The 21503-nt window shown below is 41.4% G+C and overlaps 1 long non-coding RNA gene across 1 annotated transcript in view; it reads right to left on the bottom strand.

Moving 5' to 3' along the window:
* Positions 1-11140, bottom strand: part of LOC308200830 — a 46570-nt gene extending 35430 nt beyond the window's left edge. Inside the window, exons 1-4 of the long non-coding RNA XR_013955841.1 lie at positions 11121-11140; positions 10759-10957; positions 7913-10216; positions 6032-6096 (exon numbers count right to left, since the gene is read on the bottom strand). This is a non-coding gene — a long non-coding RNA (uncharacterized lncRNA). The remainder of the gene's footprint in view (positions 1-6031; positions 6097-7912; positions 10217-10758; positions 10958-11120) is intronic.
* Positions 11141-21503: the final 10363 nt, after the last annotated feature.

The following is a 21503-nucleotide window of genomic DNA, read 5'->3' as shown; positions in this document are numbered from 1 at the left end:
ATAGCGATGTAGGATAAAGCCGCAAGTTATTTTCTAAAAAAAAAAAATAAAAATTTATACTGTTACCATTGCTACAAACACCAGTGTGCTCCCAATCTCAGTAACATAAGGATGCTTTAAACCAATACTTACTTTTTCTGTTTGGGAATAAACCAGAAGGACACAAACAGGTCCACACACACTGTTAAAGTACCACAGGCTTTTACAGAGGACCACAAAGCAAAACTAAGCACAGACTGCACTCAAACCCAGAATGAGCTACAAGTTCTTTGTATGAAAGGGGGAAAAACCAACAACAATGACCAAAAAAGGAAAAAAAAAAAAACAAGAAAGGGAAGATGAAGGGCTGCAAAGAGTGAGGTGTGGCCATCACACCTTGGTGTTTTGTTATTGATCTCTGCAGGTTGCCCAGCTGGATATATGCACACTGGGGAGCACAGCCCAGCCAAGCTGCACACAGCAAGGGGGCTCTGACTGCTGCCTGAGGCTCCCTCCAGGGAACGGGGATTCAGCATTAAACAGGAAGATGTGAACCAGCCATACACTGCTTTTCTGAGCCAAAACAGAGTAAAAAATCCTTGCGTGATTACACCAGTTAACACACTGAAACAGAACAAGTAAACAGAGCTGTTAATTTGCCATTGACTTGATTGAGTCATGAGTGACCACTGTAAATAATAGAACCCAAATGATCCTCCATGCAGCTAATCAATTGTCTCTTGTTGAGCAACAGAGATCGAGGAACCGGTGAAAAAATACGTAGATATTTCATTCCTGCTTGAGTAACACGGCCTGTGCAAAACTCCTGCCAAACTGTAGTGTAAGTAACCCAGGATTTGCCTATTACATCAAATTTGAATGTGAATAATGGGAACTTCAACTTCTGGGAGGATGGAAGCTATGCTCTGTGGCTCAGGATAGACAATAGGTCTGGGACATGCCGGATTTTTTTTTTTTTTACACTGGATCCACAGCCAGTTTTCCCTAACTCACTGTTGCTAGGTAGTTAATCAAGATGCAATCTAAGAGTTAAGTAATTCTATAGTTCATAATTATTGGCTAAATGTTTTTACAGTAACCTGGCTATTTGCCTGGTCCATGCTGCCACCCCCCTCTCCCCCAGGATTCAGCCCATCAGGCTGTAACGAAGCCAAGAGCTAGAAGAGACATCCTCTGCTTTTAGCAGAGGAAAAGGAGGAACACATTTCCCTGCTCCCCTTTACTGTAACTCCGATTACCTCAACTTGCAGAAGGTTGATCCAGATGGTGAACACAAGACTGCAGGCAAGCATGCCTGTAACGAATTCTCAGTGTGGAAGGGTGGAATAAGCCATATGTTTTCACAAATTAGGGGTGACTCTCTAACGCCTGAGTGATGAAGCAGATCCAAGAGTAAGTTATGCATGATCCTCCCCGATGAGTGAAGAGAAATGTTTTATTCAGTGCCTCATGCTGTGAGCTATATTTATACCAAATATATCTTTGTATATTTTAAAATGTTATCTATTAGAGGATATTGCAACTGCAACACAGGACTATTATACTGTCATTTAAAACACAGAGCTGCATGAGAGGGCTATATGCGGCCTTGACACCACCCAGCTGTGAAGTAGCTCATCTCCAGGTGACTCAGAAAAGCCAAAGACCTTAAAAACCAGCTAACAAACTGCCTTGGGGAAAGCCTTTTTCCTCCATGTACAAGTTGCAAAACCTCTGAAGTCCTCTGACCAGATGAAAGCATAACTAGCACCTTGCTTTCCAGTCTTCTTTAGGTAACTAACAAATATCACAATGTTGGAGCCCCCCCCCCCCCCCCCCTTTTTTTTTCTTAAATCCTGAGCTTCTGGAGTCATTGACGATCACTTTTTTTTTTTTGGCTTAAAATCTCCCCAAGAGCTCAGAAGAATTAGACATCTAAATAAAATGCTCATTCTTTCAGGCTGTGAATTGTTATAGAACAGGTGCTAACCTCTGATGATGGAGAAGGCTGTTCAGGAAGGGCAGAACATGGGAGCTTTCCCATGGGCCACCAGAAGCTGCACCCCCAGGGAGCTGAGCCTGTGTGGGGTGGCCCAGGCACCCCCCCAATGGGACCTGGCTGGCAGCTGAGAGGAGATGCAGCCAAACAGGACTCCAGCAGGAGGCCATGTTTCAGATGGAAAGAGAATAACGGCAAAAACAAAAGCAAAGATCATTCTGACTGAAAATCCATAGCTACCCTTAAACATAATAACTGCAATCACATTTATTGACCATGCGGCAGAGTTAGTGCCCATAGGCAAGATCATCAGCTAAGATGAATTGCCATAGCACCATTAACTTTACCACTCCACACTTGATCTTGCCCAGTGTGTTCACAAAATGGCCATGGAATATATATTTTTTCTTCCTTTTATTGCACAAAACCCCCCAACCATTTCAAGAAGGACTCTTACTGTACAGTTTACATTTCACTTATTTTACACCTCACTGTAATTCATTCCCCAGCCTAATCTCTATCTAAACATATGCAGCAATGTAGTCTACTGACATCCTGCTTATGAAATTCACAGACCAAAGAGACCATAGGAAAATTTTGGGAGCTATCTCCTGACCTTTTTTAATCAGTTGTTACCTTCTGCAACAGAATGTCTCGAAGCTCAGCTGCTCTGAATTCTTGCCTGTCTCATGTAATGAGCAGATGTGGCAAAGTAAGGATTTGTAACATGATGAAAGTTATGATGACAGGTCTTTCTGTGCCAGATTTTTATGTTTTTACAGGCTAACACTGAACTGCAGCACTTTTTTTTTTTTTAATTCAGCTTCTGACAAGAACACATAAAAAGCATATCAAAGGCAACAATAAATCCACTAAAATACCTCTCTTGATTCAAACAGATTTGCAGTTTACAGGACTGTGCAGATCATGCCCAGTTTGAATTTACTCATAAATATCAGCCCCGACATCTCAGGACCCATCTCAGGACATGCCCTGCATGTCCCCTTGCACCACCTAAAAATAACACCACATGCTAGTTGGTGAGAGGAGTCAAAATGATGCAATGGAAGAATATTTAAGTGGCAGAAGAAGGAAAAACCAAACCCACTACTGAAGACAATGATAAAAGGAAAACAGTCCTCTCTGTCCCCTGGGCAGCAAAGCAATTACGAGTGAGAGGGTTGCTCTGTGGTTATTATTGCAGGCTGAAGTGGTAGCATTCTCCATGATTATCACAAATGCGTCCGCTGGGAGGAGGGAAGTGGGAGGATTTACCAAGCGGCAAATGCTCGCTTTCCCTCCCTCTGTTCCCAGCAATTCCTGCAGAACCCAGCCATGTACAGCAGAGGTGCAGCCTTCGACAGTTCTGCCAGATTTACACCCTCCTCCTAGCAGAGTCAGACCATGATGGTACAGCTGTGGGGACTGCTTCAACCCTCACCTTGCCTAGCTCCTCCAGAGCTGGGTATTCAGTTTCTGATGTTATCTCAAATTCTGTCTGAAAGGTGGGGAATCTTGATATCCCTTTAAGTACTTTTTAACACTCCCTTTTATCTCTTTTGCTTTGACTCAAGCCACTTAAAAACAAGATTATGAAATGAAAATTCCAAATTGCTTCTTCTCAAAAATGTCAGAATGCTTCATCTTAGTGCCAACATTTCCAAGCATTGTTACACAACTGAATTTTTGCTCAAAAATATTTTTTTTATAATAATACACAAATGGTAAGAGTGAAATAAAACATGTTAATAGCACCTCACTAAAGACTAAAAAAGTTAATAGGAAAATTCCCATCTAGCTGCAAAAGAGACCAATGCTGCTGATGCCTACCAGATCCCTCTACCAAAGCTGCTGATAACATTGAGGCTGGTCCCTATGTGAAATCAGCCAATAACTGCACCTATTTATTAGAAGCACACGTGGGCAGAGCTCTGCAAGCAGACACAAGCTTGTTCTGCCAGCATGCCAAACCAAAAGTAATCCAAAAAATAATAAAGCAAGTAGTTTGGCAGGATGCTGAGCCCAAGCCAGTGTGCATTGCTGCTTATGCCACATCTGAGGTCAGGGCTGGCCCCCGCACCAACACTGCTTCACCACTGCTGCCCTGGGAGAGCCAAGGCACAGATACCTCATGCACGCCCGCTGTGCAAGGCGCTACAGAAGCATTCTTCTGAATGTCCACAATATAATTAGACTAACAATAAGGCCCACAAAGTTTAAAACACATCATCATCCCTAGGACTACTTCCTCTAGAAGTATAGTGTGTTATTAGTGGGATAGGAGGGGAAACGGTCTGCATTGTCTGAGCAATACCTGGTGCACTAAGGAAAAATCTGCCTACTGGCCTGCTGCTTCAGTATTTTCCTGGCTCAACCGACATATGGTTCATTATTATTGTGCATTACGATAGCCCCTAAGGAACCAAGCTGTATCAGGGCCAGAGCCTGCTAAGCACTTGTACAAACACAGGAAAGGAGCCCCTCCTCAGAAGAGCTCACTGTCTAAACAGAGGAGACAGACAAAGGGCTACGATGCTGGGTGAGGGTTTGCAAACATCTTACATTCAGGGTTTTTTCCTCCAGTTGGGTTTTTTCTTGTCTGAGGAGGATTTTATTTTTTGAGACAAAGGAAAGCAGAAAGGAGAATGAAGAGAGGTACATAAAGAGAGCTGAGGAGATGAATGGGCAGTGTGAAAACCAGGAACAGGGGCACTAATGAGAAGCATATTAATAAATACATGTAATTTTTACATCTAAAATAGGAAGGGGAGTATCTTTTCACCACACATGTAGCAGATAAAGAATAATGGGCTCATATGTGCAGGAAACATATTACAGGAAAAAAAGTTTTACAAAGGTAAGAATACAGAAGCCCTGGGACTAGGAAAACCCAGGGAAAGACTTCTGAGAAAGCTGGAAGCACCCCAATACTGGAGGTATTCAAAAACATATCAAATAAACATCGATCAGGAATGACCTAGACAGGAGTGACTCTGCCCAGAGCAGTGGACTGAGCTAGACAACCTTGCAATCTCTCTCCCATTTCTGTTGCTCCAGAAGCATCACCTCTATCACAGAGTTTGGGGCTAGGATAACTGCTCTGTTCTAGTGGATGCAGGTATCAAATGAGCATCTTTAAACTCACTCAGAAATACAACCAGTTGTGAAATAATTTCTTTCTCCATGTTCTCAAGTGGTTTTGCATTTATGCTTTCCCAGGCATCTAGTTATCTTAACATGTATGCAACAAAATATGCTGAAAATTGGGAAAGCAAACCCAGTCTTTTCAACTTCCTATTGAAAGCCAAGCGTTTGCTAAAGTCTGTTGTATCTTCTGGGAAATGCTAAGGATCCCATGAGCCCACAGGCATGAAGAGATGGCTCTTCAAGGGCTAGGCAAGAAGAAAGAACAGCATTTGACAGCAGTGCCAGATGAGGGGAAAGCCTTCGTTAACACCCTGAAACATAGACATGACACTTCGGGTAGGACTGACATCCTATGCAATCCCCTTGATTTGTGAAGGATCCCTTTCTACCTCTTCACTGAGGACAAAGTGAGCACTTAGGATAACCAGAGTTTATGATGGGTGTGTATGGGGGGAGTGATGGGCCTCCAACTCTTTTTGTCTTTTGAAGCACCAGTGATACCTAACAGCTAGCCCACCTGGTAGCTCCTGCTCTCTGCTTCTCCTGTAGAAGACGAACTTTTCTCAAGGAAGAGAACAGTGATGCTTTCTTCATTCATATTCTTGATTGTACGGGGGGGGGGGGCGGGGGGGGGTGGTGAAGTCCTGCTAGTTCCCTCAGCCTTTCTGGTGCTCCACTGTGAAGGGTATGGACCAGGTGACTCAGACAAAAACACAAAGCAATACCCACTTATCCACCACTCCCCACAATCACAAACAAGTGCATATTTAAGTAAGGTCCTATAGGGCACAGATGATGATGCACTATTTACTTTTTGGGCTTGCAAAGGATAATGTCATGTTTCTGCATTGCTACAGACCTCCTAGCAGGACAGTCACACCCATAAGATCTGCTCATTTGGTTTACCTTTTTTTTCTTGTTACAATCTGTTTTGACCATAGAAGATGTTTCTTCTCCCCTCATTTGGAAATCTGTTGTGAAAGAGACCATTATCCTGAGTGAGGAAAAGGCTCATATGAAGCACGTTTTATTCTTTAATAGGAATTTTCCCACAGTCAACACCAGCCTTCCGCAGAAATAAAGAGAAGTTAAGAGCCTTCTGTATCTGCTTTCAGCATCACAGATGCTATTGTTAACAGAACACCACTTGGAAGGGGTGAAGTGCTCCAGAAGTGCTTATCTTTATGACCTGCCTCTAAGAGAGCTGAGCTCATTATCTTAAAATATTTCATACTAAAACATAATAATCATATTTCATTGTTTAGATCCCTGGAAGTTTGGTCTCCATCAGAGTAGTGGATTTCTTGTCAGCTTGTCCCAAACACCTAGAAAGAGGCAGCCTATGTTTTACTGAATTGAGATGAATTTTAGAGTTGCAGAGATCTAATGGTTCAATTGCTCCTGCAGCCTGGAGGTAATATTCACAGAGTTCCTCTCTACCAAACCAAGCTTTCCCCTCTCAGTCACCTCCCCATCCCCACTGGAATAATTAGGTTCAACATTTAAAGAGAAATGAAGGGAGGAGGAAAAACAGAAAAAAAGAAAAAAAACAGACTCCAAAGCATATAACCTGGAACCCTTATTCTGAACATTTTTCCTCCACTGGCTCATCTGCCTGCAGGGAATTCAGCTAGTTACATTGCTAGACTAAAAAACCCTGAAGCTGTCCTTGAAATGAATGGCTCCATTCATTTAAGTGGGAGTGTGTTCTGGTTTTATTACCTGACCCCATATTTCTACCACAGAATCACAGGGCAAGTAAGTAAAATAACCTGTTCTCAGCTGTGGCTGTCTGGTTATATCCTCCTATTACTTTAATTTGTTATTTTTCTAGGATTAATTCAGTGCATTAGGAAAGGATAATATCCCCCACCTCCCTGTGAGAACAGTTTTCAAATATGTTCTGAATGATTTAATGCCACTCTGCCCATCGAATTTCTGTCTCAGCAATTAAAAAGAAAACCAAGAGAGTTAATTAATAAACTGAGAGGGGGGAGAAAAAGTCTTTCGAAATAACTATTACCAAAACTCAGTATGAGTAACAGCAGTCTTTCCACCATCTTCAATGGACTTGATATAAGATACAAATTGCAGTTATTTGTTTCAAACAAAACAGAGCTGTTAAATTAAAACCCAAGAGAACCCCAACAGCACTTGTGCAAATGAGGGTTGGTTTGCCTAACCTGTTCATCATCCTTATACCAGGTTTTTCGGGGGTTGCCTCTGGGTCTGCCCCCTCTCAAAACTAAGCTGCAAGAAATGACTTCCCGGACACATCAGCATACGACTATACTCTCGCTTAAGTCCAGATGCTCAAGGAGAAATCTCGGCGTGGGCACCCACCTGCCACCTGCCTGGAGCAGGGTGGGGATGTGCACCCATGGGTGTTCCCTCTCAAGACCCCCAGGGTGGTAGCCCTGGGCTCGCTGCCAGCCCCTCCGCACACACAGCATCAGTCCTGTACTTGTGACCCAATAAGCAAATAGATCTGCATCATTACCAAGCTCTGTAGCAGTAACTATACCATGTAGACTAAATCATTGTCTAGCTTTTGTGTGTGTGTGGATCCAGGCAATTATTTTTAAACCCTGCTATGAGGAATAATAGCCGACTTCCCGGGGCCAGCTGTAAACGTCCCATAATGCCTGGGGAAAGTCCAAACTGAAATGCTCTGTAGTTTAATGACATGTTACATAGAGAGAAAAAATGTATTTGGAAGGAAATACCATTAAAAGGGGTAAGAAATGAAATGCTGTACTGTAAAATGCTTATAAGAGGAAAAAATACCTGACTATTCAATTTTCAAAAGACTTCAGACCTTGTCTGCCTGGTCTATGATGAGTAAACCAAAGAAAAATACCCTGGTTCTGGACAGAGCTGAAGATGACCTTACAGGACCTTCTTTGTTCTGGGAGACAAACTAAGGAAGGTAAAACAGGTGCTATTGTTAAGAAAGGGATATTCAGCTGTAGGATGATTACGATTCTTCAAGCTGTAGAAATGTAGTTAGAAAAATCTGCAGCAGCTTTAACTTCTATTAATAGTACAGAAGCATGTTCTGGCATTAAAATAATGAAGAATGCTAATTCCAGATCCCTTTTGATCCCCTGTCTCTCCTTTTTTTTTTTTTCTTCAAATGACAGATCTATTCTTTTTTACTTTAGTGTTTCTGATTATTCTGTAGGTAGTTATTCACAAATTGTTTCCAGTAAAACCTGTCTAATAACCCATTTTCATTTAGCATCCCCAAGCAACACAAAAATTCTAATTACTTACATCAATGGTCACCTCTCAAAGATGACAGATTTTCCAAAAACTTTCCCATTACAAATGTGCTGGTTGGATTCCTGGGCTTGTAAGTCGCAGCTTGCCTGTTCCATACGTACGGTTTCTACAGAGCCCATTTGGTGGCTATAAGCCATGTAAAACTTTGGCATTTCCAAAGCAGCCTGATTAGATACCCATTTCCCGACTATCCTTCAAGGAGAATTCTGCAGCTGGGGGATTCAGTTTCTTTTAAAATCCTAGCTGTATAATTGTTATTTTTCAAAAAGCAGATAATAGATATTTTGCCTGCAAGCAGAAAGGTCACGTAAATAGATACTGCAGCACTAAAAGCCCTTTCAAACAATTAAAAACAAGTCTTGATTGGGAATTCATATATCAAGACACTTACAAAACAAAAGAGTGTTGTGATGTATAGCCAGTAGCTCTTGTAGAACGTGAGCTTAAGACCCCCACTGCAGCCAGCACCCAATAAATGAACAGAAGAAAGAAGCCTCAGCAAGCTCCCAGCGCAGGTTAGGAAAGGTGTAACAGATACAACTACCTTCTAAGTCCTTCTGAGCTGCCCTGCTTACTACAGTCTTTACAGCATAGTGAAATAACAGTGTGGCCATGCATGGGATGTCTAGGTATTGCCACAAGATGGGGAAGACTAAATAAATTAAAAATAAATAAATAAATAAATACCAAGTGAAGAATAGGTAGCAAAAAGGAAAATCTGTCAGTAAATCTGTTTTCATCCCTATGGACAGGTAGTCTCAGTGATCTGACTGCTGGCTAGCAGGTGAGTGTGATTGAATTAAGTAAATATGAATTGTTAATGGGAATTCCTTTCCAGTGCTGCCTTTCCAAAGAGGAAAAATAGAAGATGACAGCCAAACACCTGCCACCCAGTGCAAGGAAGGAGCCACTCCCCCCACGTGTGGCTGTTCCCTTCTCATCCCAGCATTATCAAAGCAGCAAGCAAAGCGCTGGCTGGCTGGTGTGCAGCTCCTCTCCTCAGGCAGTTATCAGTGTCAATCTTGATCTGTCTGACTGTGACCACAAATAATGAATGTTAATGGAAGAGCATGTGTTCCTGTGTCAAGTATGGCATGTCTCATTTTGTGACTTGGGCTAGGAATATTATTGATACAGCACACTGGTGTAAGCATCAGCTCACAGCGGACACGTAAATAATGACAAGAAATTCCTCTACTTCAAGAAGCCTGCAACACAAAGGTACTCTGGGTGTGACAGCAAGAAGAGAACGACAGTGCTTGATAGCCACAGCATTTCAGAGAGCAACTGGAAGCTTTTCTGGAAGCAGCAAGGTAGGAAGTTCGATATGGCATTGTACAAAGCATTCTCAAACACTCATCCCATGTAAGCAAAAGAGTTGGAGGATACTAGAGAGCCAATAAGTCCAAAAAAGCAGCATGAATAGAAGAAAGAGTGCTGAAGAGAAAACAAGGCAAGAGGAAACATTGCTGTCCAGATGCAGACAAGGAAATTTGAGGACAAAGATAATAGAGAACAGGCTACACTAACTATCCCCTAATCATCATCCATGCACCACCATCCCTTGGTCAGGCACAGGCAATTTTATGTTTATTAAAAACGTACAGGGAATAAGTAGCTGTGGTGGAGACATGCAGCTCTAGAGGCATCTCCTAGCAGCTGCTGTCTTGGAGGGCTGAGTGTCTCCTTTTTGGCATGGCAATGGCCTGCTTATTTCCACGTGGAAGAAAGGCCTGCTCCTGTCCATGTGGGCAAGAGCCTGAATGAATGGCTTTCCAAGGCATCACAGCTTTACTGGAAGTGAATCTGGGAGGGAATCCAACAAAAGACATTTATTAGAGGGAATTTTAAAAGTTTAACGGGGAAAGTAAGGTAGTAACATTGAGAATCATCAAAAGGGGTAGTTCACTGGTCCCTATCAGTCAAACCCTTGGTCTTCATCCTGCCTTGCCAGCCCAAGAGCTGTCAGAGACCAAGGCTCAGCAAGGACTAGTGCCAGACCCAGCCCATCAGCCCCCAATAAAAAGTAATTTAGCACGCTGTGAAGCAGAAAATTATGTACCACACACGTACAGTACCACACAGTCAGGTGCCCCCTTTGCAAGTCAATCTGACAGTCAGTGCGAGGACACACAGACACTATCTCTGAGCACCAGGCTGGCACCACGCAGGGATTTACTGAGAACACAGTCAGCCTCTCTGGACATATTTCAAATGACAAACTATATGCAGTGTAAGACTGAAGCCTCTAAATGAAGATTAGTCATTGCCATTCTTTGTTAGCAGGTAGTGTAAGTAAAAGTGCATTTCCAGTTTAGTGAAGCAAGTGTGTATTGCTTTTAACTTACCCTCTGAAGTACTGTCATCACCTGTCAAAATCTCTTCGCTAAGTCGTGATACCTCCCATCAGAAGCATTGCAGATGGGGACACACTGCCTCATGGCAAAGGGTTGACATTTCTCGGTGAGGACTCACAGCCCTCTACTGCTACAATAGCAACGTCCTGCCAGAAAAATCAGTACAGTGCCTCTTTGAGGAGAAAAAGTCCTGGAGATAAGAATAAAGAGCAACTAAAAAGCATGCCCTCAAAGGTATACTACAGCCTAGATAAAGGAATGAAGACCACGCCAAATCATTTTTAAACCCAGCTGAACCATACAGTCCTGAGAGAAAGGTGGGGGGGAGGGTGGAACCAAAGAAACAAACCTACAGCTCTATACGCCATAAAGCACTAGGCAGGATGGGGTGAAGCACCTAATTTCTTTATATGTTCGTTAACAGCTCCCCATCTGGAGCACATCAAGCCATGGGGCTTCCAGTGATCACCTTCAACTGCCACACAGCATGTTGATTTTCAGCTGCATAGAAAAGCAATTAGACTCAAGCATGAGCACTCTGTGATACTGAACAAATACTGAAAAATAACATAAAGACGTTCTTTATTCAGTACCACCAGAGTAAACTTGCCTGCTAGCTTGCAATTAATTTTTAACTAGGTAATACATAGTTTGAGTCTGTTGAAGCAGATACTACCTCCTTAGAAGCTGTTTGACTGTCTGCTGGCCAAAGAAGCCAGAATTCAGCCTGTGGCTAATTCCCTTTTCTTTGCGTACAGCTCAGGTGACAAAAGGAAAAATACCTGCCACTATAATGTTATGTAGATTTACACGTAAGTAGTAATAACCTAAACTTCGAGTATATCTACACACTGCAACTCCCATAGATGTTATCAAAGCTGGTTTTAAACCAGCTCTGTAGCTGATGGTAACGACTTCGTACAAGTTAATCACCAGTCTTTACCCAGTTTCTTGAGTGGGTTTTACAGCTGCAGTACACTCCTGGTCAAAATATCTCTGTAAAAACTCATGAATATGTGTTTGAGGCAATCACTGAACCACAGACATACCCCTTGTTACACAGAAGTAACAGGTCAGGATCTGGTCTCCCCACCTTCAGCTTCATAGAAAGCTAGTGAAGGGATCTCAACCCAACACAATCCATTAGCAGCCCAGGACAGTGAGAGCTCTACTATTTAACTTTTATCACACCTGAAAGGGACAGCATCGCTTTGTTCCAGTTTTTGATACTTCAATATTTTCCCTCCCTGTTCCATACACCAGATGTTTTTATAGCATGGATTTTGATCGGGCCTGGTGGTACGGAGAACTGAGGTGCCTTTGATGCTAGGCACGCTGATGCTTCTAACAGCTTTGGTATTTTGCCACCGAAATAAAAGAACTACAGTTTATAAATTGATTCTTTTTGTCTGGAGTTTAAGTATCAGCCCTGAAGAAGGGTTTGTGTGCCTACAACTGCAACCATGGATTTTCATTATATCAGCCAGTCTAACAGAAACATTACCTTTAGTACAAAATTTGTCTTTCTGAAATAATATTCACTTGAGTGCTGTTAACCACCAATATAAGGTGCTCAAAAAGAGCCTTTCAGGGACAAATTCTCATGCCTTTGGTAACAACCATTATCACCTGCACTACTATTAATCCCATTGATTTCTGGCCTAAAGTCACTGCCTAAAGTACTATTTTTAGAGGTAGCATTTTTGTGACTAACAGCTTTCAAGTGTTTTTGAAGGCCTACTAGCAGAATAGAGTGCTATTCAGTGTGAGCAAAGACATCAGATCTGGTTCAGATGCTGATATTTGAGATACCATTCCCAGAGGCATTAGAAGAGAATCTCTGAGAAATAACATGAGAAATGGGTTCTCCCTTCGCTTCCTCTTCTGGTCTCCAATCCACTGCAAAGTAGCGATGTCTTAGAACATACCTGTGGAAAGAGGGTAATCGTGAAACTTATTGCCTGCCAAACAAATAGGTACAGAGGTACAAAGCCCCACTGAATTACAGACAGCTTTTGAATTAAAAATACATATATAGGTGTTTTTTAGCAATAGGACATGTTCTTCTGCTGATATTTTTTGTGTTCTTCATATGAAGGATGTTTTTAAAAATAATCCATAGCCAACAGCCAGTCCATACGCACAAGGCACTATCTACTTGCACAGAGTACAGCCCCATTGTTTTTGAAAGTCTATGGACACCCATCTCTTTTCTTACCATCCCTACCACACACAGGTTGTATTTCAGTGAGCTTTTGCATTTGAGATTAAAAGCGCTAGAAGCTGAAAACCCAAGACCAATTTCTCTGAGCATTACTACTGACTGAACATATAGGCAATATTTTTTGCTTGTATTAATACAGAATACACATTAATGGCATTATTTAGATGGTTTAAATAATTGCAATAATCTGTAGGCTGTTACAAAAGGTATCGATGAGTTTGTGATAGCTACTACCCAACAGCAAGTGGGCTGGAATTGGTTAGCCGTGATGCACATTGATGTGGACTTGTAAGAACAACCTGATCAGCCTGCAAGGCTGATTGTCTCCCCCTGTGCAACTGCTGGCAAACTGTTCCTACACATTAGCATATCAAAGCATACACCAACAACAAAATTAACAAAACACAAAGCATGAAGGAGACCTGCTGAAACTGAATTGAGAAACCAGAAAATAACCACGCCTGCTATCATTTCCACTCGTGAGTAGCTGAAGCTGAATATAAACAGCCCTGGAGAAGGCAAAATTGTGCTGGGCTGATTTGGGCCCGATTCTGTCTTACAGCGATTTTGTAACTCCACAGGTGACAGAGTGAGTCTGTAAATGAATATCCACCTGCACAGAGGAGACTTACTGCTGCTGAAATTCTTAGAGATTATATCTTCCACTCATAGCCTGGTTCCGTATTGTTCATCCCATCGCACACTGCTAGCTGAATAATGAGGGACGTGGCAGTGCTCAATTAGCCTGCTGCTTACCTCAAACGGCAGCCTACAAATGCAGGCTGGGAACAGTTTAAATACATTAACCAATTTAATTCTGTAAATGTGCATAATATATTGGCTAACTAATAATCTAATTGCTATTTACTTTGTGTTTATCCTACCAGTGATGGGTATCAAAATTCTAGGAATGTCAAAATGATGCTTATACAGTTCTTTCAGATTTTTTTGTGTTGATTTACTGACACTTCACTGCTTTCCATCCAAGCCTGAGCTTATGCAATAAATGTTATGTCTGTTATACCAAAGTAAGAATTAGTGTTCTGCTAGAGAATCCTCTATCACATGAGCATCTTTCTAATCTTATAAACAAATAAATAATCTATTAATAAAGGCAGATTCAAGTTCAAAGTGGAATTGTACTCTATACATTTGTTTTTTCTTAATTTGATCAAATTGAAAACTTTTTTTTTTTTTTTAAATAGGCCTTTTTTTAATGAAAGGTCTATTCACCTCTTACAAAGGTTTATAGGATGGAAAAAAAAATTCTTCTGTATCAAAACAATTATATAAAACATTAGTCTCAGAAGAAAAGGCTGGGATCACAAAACCCATTCAGCTTTCAGATGTAATCTGTTTAATATGAGGCTAGATTAAACAACACGAAGTGAAAGGGGTTAAGTATAAATCCATATAGATGCCCAAAGTATTTACAGTGTGCATTAAATAAATCATTTCATGCGAAAGGACAGTTATTGTTACTGGAAAGGTTTCCTAATTCACTTTCAGATAAAAATAAAGAGGGCTGCATTTAGAAGCTTTGTACACTTTTTCCCTTCTGACAGCTTTCAAGTGGCAGCATATTATTTGGTCGCTGCTACATACAAAGTGTCTTAATTAAAGGTTGTCTAAAAATACAGAACATTCTCACAGCCACATCTGCCATTAACTCTTCTGACATTCTGGTGGCATTAAGTACCAGAAAATTCTTCTCGTATTAAATAGCATTCCTCTCTTGTGCTCTGCCTCTCAGCAATCCTAGCAAATTTTAACAGCATGTTGCAATTGGTGCACACCATCATTAGGGAGGTGGGCACAGCCTGTTCTCCAGCACAGCAAAATGGCTGTTTTTCCACCCAATCCAGACTCTGTTCCTAACAGAGATGGTAACCCGGTGCCGTGCTCAAAGCCTGGGATATTTAGGCTGCCTTGTGGCTTTGGACTGCGTCCTAAAAACAGGGCAGCTCATCGCTGCCACGTGCTGGGAACTGCCCTCTGCTCACCTCAAGCCAGATCCTAAACTGACCTCAGCCTGGCCAGAGTTTCACTGCCTGTTTATATGCTGCCTGCATATTGACATCAGGCTGTGACCCCAACTGCTCCCAGCCCACTCTGCCATCAGCACTGACCCTGGTGGCTCAGAGGAGCGGAGGCGATGCAGGACATCTCCACACCACCCAGTCCCGTGGTGGAGGACACCCACAAGGACTTCCAGGCTGCTCTCCACAAAGCTACTGCAAACGGCTGAGAGCATGCAGGACACGTGGGTGAGAGCAGGGAAAATCTGGGACAGGCAACAAGACACAATGATACATTTTTACCCTCATCCTTCTGCTCAGGATAAAATTAAAGCTGAAGAAACCAAAGTAGAGGAAATCCAGGAGTAATGGGATGCAGCAGGACTACCTTTGTGTGGTGATTTTATACAGCTTGGTAATTTATCTCAAGGAGATTTAATGAGAAATGAAGTCATTAAGGTCATACTGTAAAAGAAAATTGAACCACTTTGTTTTTTATGCAAAGGAATCATTCCATGATCAGAAGTTAGGAAAATATGGTTTTCTTCAGTTATGTCTTCCACGTGCGCGTGTGGTGGAGGGTTGGATTCACTGGTGTCTAATAATGAGACTGAATTAATTCTGCTGTATTTTCCCTAAAGGGAACACTAATTTGTATTTCCCTCTGCTGGACTGCCTCTTCTTATGAAATCTGGAGGATTGCAATATCCTTCAGACCTCCATCTTATACTCAAACTTGAATCAAATCAGCCTTTCTTAGCCAAGAGTTATATCAGAGAGGAGAGGCACTGTCACTGACCAGCAAAATGAGAGTGGGTATTTTTATTTCCTCAAGAAATTTGGCTGAAGTAGGGCTAGTTCAACTCATTTAACATCAGATACATTTAAACTGGAGGAAATATATACTGCCTGCAAAATTTCTCCCTCATTCTGGCTATTTAGTCAAGCATTGTGGCTTGTTACTTATTTGCTATGTTTGCAATTATCTGCAGTAAATGCAGTTCATGGTCTAGGAAAAGAGCCAAATCCCCAGCAAAATTAGGGAGTACTCTTCTTCCAAGTGCCATTCCTGTCCCCATATGCAATGTCAATGAAATGAGCAAGAGATTTTAACTCAATAGATATTTTACTTCTTCCACAGGCTCAGCTTTACTAGGTGCTAAAGGACTGTGACTTTTTAAACCAGATGTTTGCTGCTCTCTGCCAAATACTACAACCCTAAGATGTACCCACTAGATCAGAGATTAATTTATTACACATCATGCAGACAGTTTGCTGTTATGGGGGTTTTTCTGCTGTTGTTCCCCCCCATCCCACCTTTTTTTTTTTTTCTTAAAACCTATGCTTAAGCCACTTGTATTGATTTTTTCAAAGGTTAAACTACCTCTCGTGGATGTGTCCTAATGGAGCATTCGAGCTCAAAGAACAAGCTGTGTGACTCACCAGCTGTTAAGCAACCTCTAATGCACAGGATTCTGAGAACCGCAAAGAATATAGCACTACAAAGTACCTAAAGCTGTCTGGGAAGATCCTGATAATAAAAACTACGTTCTAACATTATTCCACTAGACAGATAAGTTGATTGGTGGGATAGCTGGCGTCTTTGGGGAAAAGGTGTTCCCACATAAGTGGAACATCAAACTAGAACATTCCTTTATCGTTCTGAAGGGGTTTCAGGGTAATTTATTCTAGTAGGAATACTCACTGGAAAATTATTGTAAAGCTTACTTATGTTATAAATGTTCAGAGGCAGGACTTATCTCTTCTCTGTGTTTGTACAGCACCTAGCACAAGAATGGTCAGCACCGATTAGCGTATTTCAAGTATTTATACTAAAACTGACCTCTGTTGCTCTTATCATTCATTTTCTTCACTCATATTTTTAAATTCAGCCAGTCCTCCTGAGAGATGATGCTCTAATAGGAATACAAAAATCAACTTTAATTTTTATTGACAATAACTCAGAGCCTCAAGAAGTTGAACAATTCTGAAAAGCTCTTGACTGACACAAAATTAACTATCCTTCTGTGGAATCACAATGTAGAAGGTTACATTTGTATGAAGAACATATAAAATGCACGATGGTTTGATTTGCAATATTATAGGCTTAAAGATAGTCATGGCAGAGGCAGAATTTGGAAAGAAAGAGGAGACTGGGATCAAAGCTGAAAAGTGTTCATTCCAATATGTTTCAGCTTCGTGTGCCTCTATTGGAAGTGTTTCATGAAGATGATCTAGGTAAAAACTGCCTAAATAAATCATTTTAGTTAACCTGCCTGTTCAGAAACGGACACTTTGTGAAGCAAGTTTCACCCATGTCCTTTGCCCCTTTGAAAAGATTATTATTCTAATGGTTTCAGTGGGATCAACATTTTACACCTTGTCTCTTACAAGACCAACAGAACAGTGTAAGCAGGAATACGTTACATCTGAGTTTATTACTTTAAAAAATGCTCTGTTATTGATGTTTTTCAGTTGTTTTAAATTAAGATAAATGTCTGAAATACAATGGCATTGTTTGAACTCCATTCAGTTCAATATAAGTAGATTTTAAACAGGAAACTGATGGTTCTTTTCAATGTGAAACTCTGTATTAGAACCAAATGTAGCTCTTTAATCTCATTCGGTACATATACTAAAGTCATTATTACTTTATGAAACCTTTTTAAAGATTTATATATTCCATTGACTTGGACTTATATGGCAACTGCTTTTTCTTTTAGGTTTAAAATTAAAACAGGAAAAAAAATCTTCCACATTCTCAGAAATGTTTTATTTCTTTCTTGGCACAGAGAGCTGTTAAATGAAGTAATTTTCTCCATTGTGGAGCAAAGCTACAGCTACTTGTATGTCAGTCAAAATATACTTTACCCAGAAAACTCATAGCTGCTTTGTTACAGTAAAACTGAGGTTAGTCTCATTGTTCCAGTCACACAGTCACCAGATATAACCTTTGAAAGGGAAAAATAAAGCGCATACTGTTGCTGCTAACTAGATTCTCTTACTCATTCTGAGATGTCTGGCAATGCACTGGAACTGAGTGTGGAGTAATGTGGTTGTCACAGCCCAAAGAGAGGGTCAAATCCAGCCAGCTGAGGGTAAGCATTTCATGATATCTGAGTGAGGAAAACTATGCAAGAATTTTAATACATATAGTGCCTGAAGTAGGTTTTAGTCAAGGCTACAGATTATTACATGGGAAGCAACAATAATAAAGGCATTAGCCATCTGATCACTCAGAACCATGTTTTGATTTTCCAAGAAAGCCGTAATGTCATGTAAAAGCTAAACAAATATTCCTAGAGGTATGAAGTAAATCAAAGGAAAAATATATCATAATAAAATCCAATGGAGAGAGAAACCTCACGGGCATATTGTTTGAATATTTGTTTCTGTTTCAGTTAACTGATTGCCTGTGTTACTACTACTAAAGACTGCACAGACCTCAAGCAAGATCATATCACTCTCATGCTGGGTAACTCATAAACAAAGAGATGCCTTGCTCTAAGGGATGGACAACAGGGAAATAACAAACAAACAATCAAAAACAATGGCTGACAGATGAAGCAGAAGCACTGTTACCTCCATTTGCTCAAATAAGAAAGGGAGACATGGAGGAGTGAAGTGACTTGCATAAAATTACAGCTGATGTTTGAAAGCAGACCTGCCTCAGTCCAGTTAAATGCCTTGTCCAGAAACCATAATTTTTCTGGCTTTTCACTTTTGTTTTTCTCAAGTGATTATGTACCGTTTAAATTTAGTTATGGCCAAGTGGACTCCCAGGTCTGTTGGCTTATCTGGGAAGAAGAGAAAGAAATGGCAAAAGTTAAACCATACAGAGACCCCCTCAGCCAATAACCAGATCTGGCTCAGTGAAGGTGTAACAGGGTCAGGTGCTTTCCTGGCACCATTCATAGTTAGTTGAGGGATTTTGATGGAAAGGTGCTTTCTAGAGAGCGAGTGTGGGCAGCGGGGTCAGAGAGATCACAATGGGGAAGCCAGAGCAAGAACTTCTGCACAAACGCTGGTGCTGGCTCACTGTGACAGGAGAAGGCTCTACGCTCCCTGGAGAGGCAAAGAAAAAGCAGCATTTCTAACAGAGAAACTGAAAACACAATAGAACTGATTCTGGTCTCTTACTTGGGTGGCTTCCTTTCACTTCAAATAGTGCAAATAATGAGGTTTAAACACCAGTTTCAAAGCTCATCTGTAAATTAATAGACAGACATAGATTATTGCTCTTACAGAATTCGTTCCCGTCCAGTACAGCTGATGAACCCTCTTTCACAGAGACCAGTCTGCTGTTTCTGTGATCAGTTCAGATCAGCAAGTTTTCTTTCAGAGGCAAATTCTGCAAGCTTTACTATGTCAATTTGACTCCAAGAAATAAGCAGAAGAGCTCCACTGGAGCAAGGCACTACTCAGCAAATGAGTGGAAGAAGTTGTCTCCCGTATGACTCAGCTATTGTTGTCGAAAATCACTATATTCTTCCAGGAGGAGAAGACAATTTGCAAGCCAATACCACCCTGTACTATGAAAACACATGGCCAAGTCCTGCTCTACCAATTCCTCGCCCTGCAGCTTTCTCTTGTGATGTGAAGATGACAAAAGCAAGGGCAGTCACCAGAAAGGTTCCCCGAATTTCACCTAACCAAGAAAAAAGACGGACACCTCCAAACAGTTGTCTTCTTTCCAAAGATTTCCCCTTTTCCTTTATAGCTTCGAGCAAGAGCAGCTATGTGATAAACAGAAATGCAGGTAATCCTTCCCATGAGGAACCACAAGGAGAAACCTCTCTTGCAGTCACTGCTTAAAAAAAAAAAAAGTGTTAAATATCTTTTAACAAATCTACATATGGAACAGTTTGACCAAAGCTGCGGTAACAGATCACAAAGCCAGCTGCTCAGAGTTACTCCTATCTGTAATGAAGCATGAACAACGCAGAAAGCATGTCAGAAGTAATTCTAGAATAACAGCTTTCCACATGGACTTCACCATCCCTGGCTGCAGCAGTAGGTGACCATAGTGCTCACACCCTCCTTCAAATCCTGACTGACAGAGCACTGAAGGCAGAAACCACAGAGAAATGTGACCTCAGAGTCACACTCTGGAGGTTTTAAAATCCTGCATCAATATTTCTGGCTTCTCAATTTGTTCTAAATTATGTTAAAGTATGCCTGATACTGGTTCCAGGCTTGAAGCGAGTGACAAGCTGCAGTCAAACAAGTACCTTTGACGGACCAGACCCTGGAGAGCCATCATTCAAGTGAAAGTGAATTATATCAATGAAACCAAAGAAGAGTCACTCTGACCCTGTAAGTATGCCAGCTTCCTTCTATCTGGCCCCGGTCCACAGATATTTGCGTGACCATCACTTTCCCATTAGCATTTGACTCACGAGGTTCATTTGGTTGCCTTGTTACCATATGTATGTTGCAGCATTAACTATTAGCGGGAAATACAGCTGAAGAGTGTGAGGGCAGGGATGGAGAAAAGGGCAGCATGAACGTGTAAGGTGGAGAAAGGAAGTGGGGAGAAGGAGGAGCCCCTTTCAGACTCACTTCAGATCCAGAGGTTTCTGGGAGGAGGCACAGGGTAGGGACAGAGCTGGCTGAAGGAAGCTTTTAATGTCAGTATGGAAGTCAGCAGAGATTTTTACAGTTGGTTCCAGGGAACAAAACCAACTTTAACACAAACTCAGATATTAACGTACCATTTCAGGTGAGATCATTCTTCTCCAGCTTGTTGTGCTGAAAACATCTGCAGTTTTCTTTTCAGAATTAACTTGTGTACTGTTATGTAAAAAAAAAAAAAAAAAAAAAAAAGAGAGAGAACCCCAAACCAATCACTTGCCCACAATTAAGTTGTAAGTGCAATTTGAGGCTCTCCACACATAGCCACAATCACTCCACACCCCTCACATGCACTTCCAGTACCTGCCAGGCTGCCACTCAGCATGCAGAATGCCTGCCCTGCTCAGCCTGGGGCTGCTGGGATCCTGCACCTTGGAAAACTGAGTCTCAGGGAGATGTGAGGGCAACCTGAGGAGAAATTAAATCTGTTTTATGGTATCACACAATGTTGTGACCACTGGACGGAAAACACTGAGCTGATGTAAATTTGCCTTTGCAAATTTATTTTAAAGTGTCTAATGGGGTAACTCTGTACTGGAAAACTTTATGCCAGATCAGCTTCTAACCTCGTCTGGCTCACTGTCAGCCATCCTCCCACTGCAAGCATAAAGCTAATCTGAAAACATAAAGCTGCATAAACTTTGCATCATTCATCCTAGCTAATTTGACAGGAGTGTGATTGTGCAGTGTCTCTTGATTCAGATCAAATTTATATTACCAGGTGATAACCTGCACTGTGAACAGCCCCTTATTAATGATCAGGGCATTTGTGAAAATATAACCTCGCCATGTCCCAGTGTTGCTTCACATCCATTCTCTTCAAAAACAAAAGCAAATTTTCTGCTAAAAGAGAAAAAGAA

This window comes from Anser brachyrhynchus, assembly GCF_964034855.1.
Source record: "Anser brachyrhynchus genome assembly, chromosome: 11".
NCBI classification, from domain to species: Eukaryota; Metazoa; Chordata; class Aves; order Anseriformes; family Anatidae; genus Anser; species Anser brachyrhynchus.
This window is presented reverse-complemented; position numbering and strand designations above follow the sequence as displayed.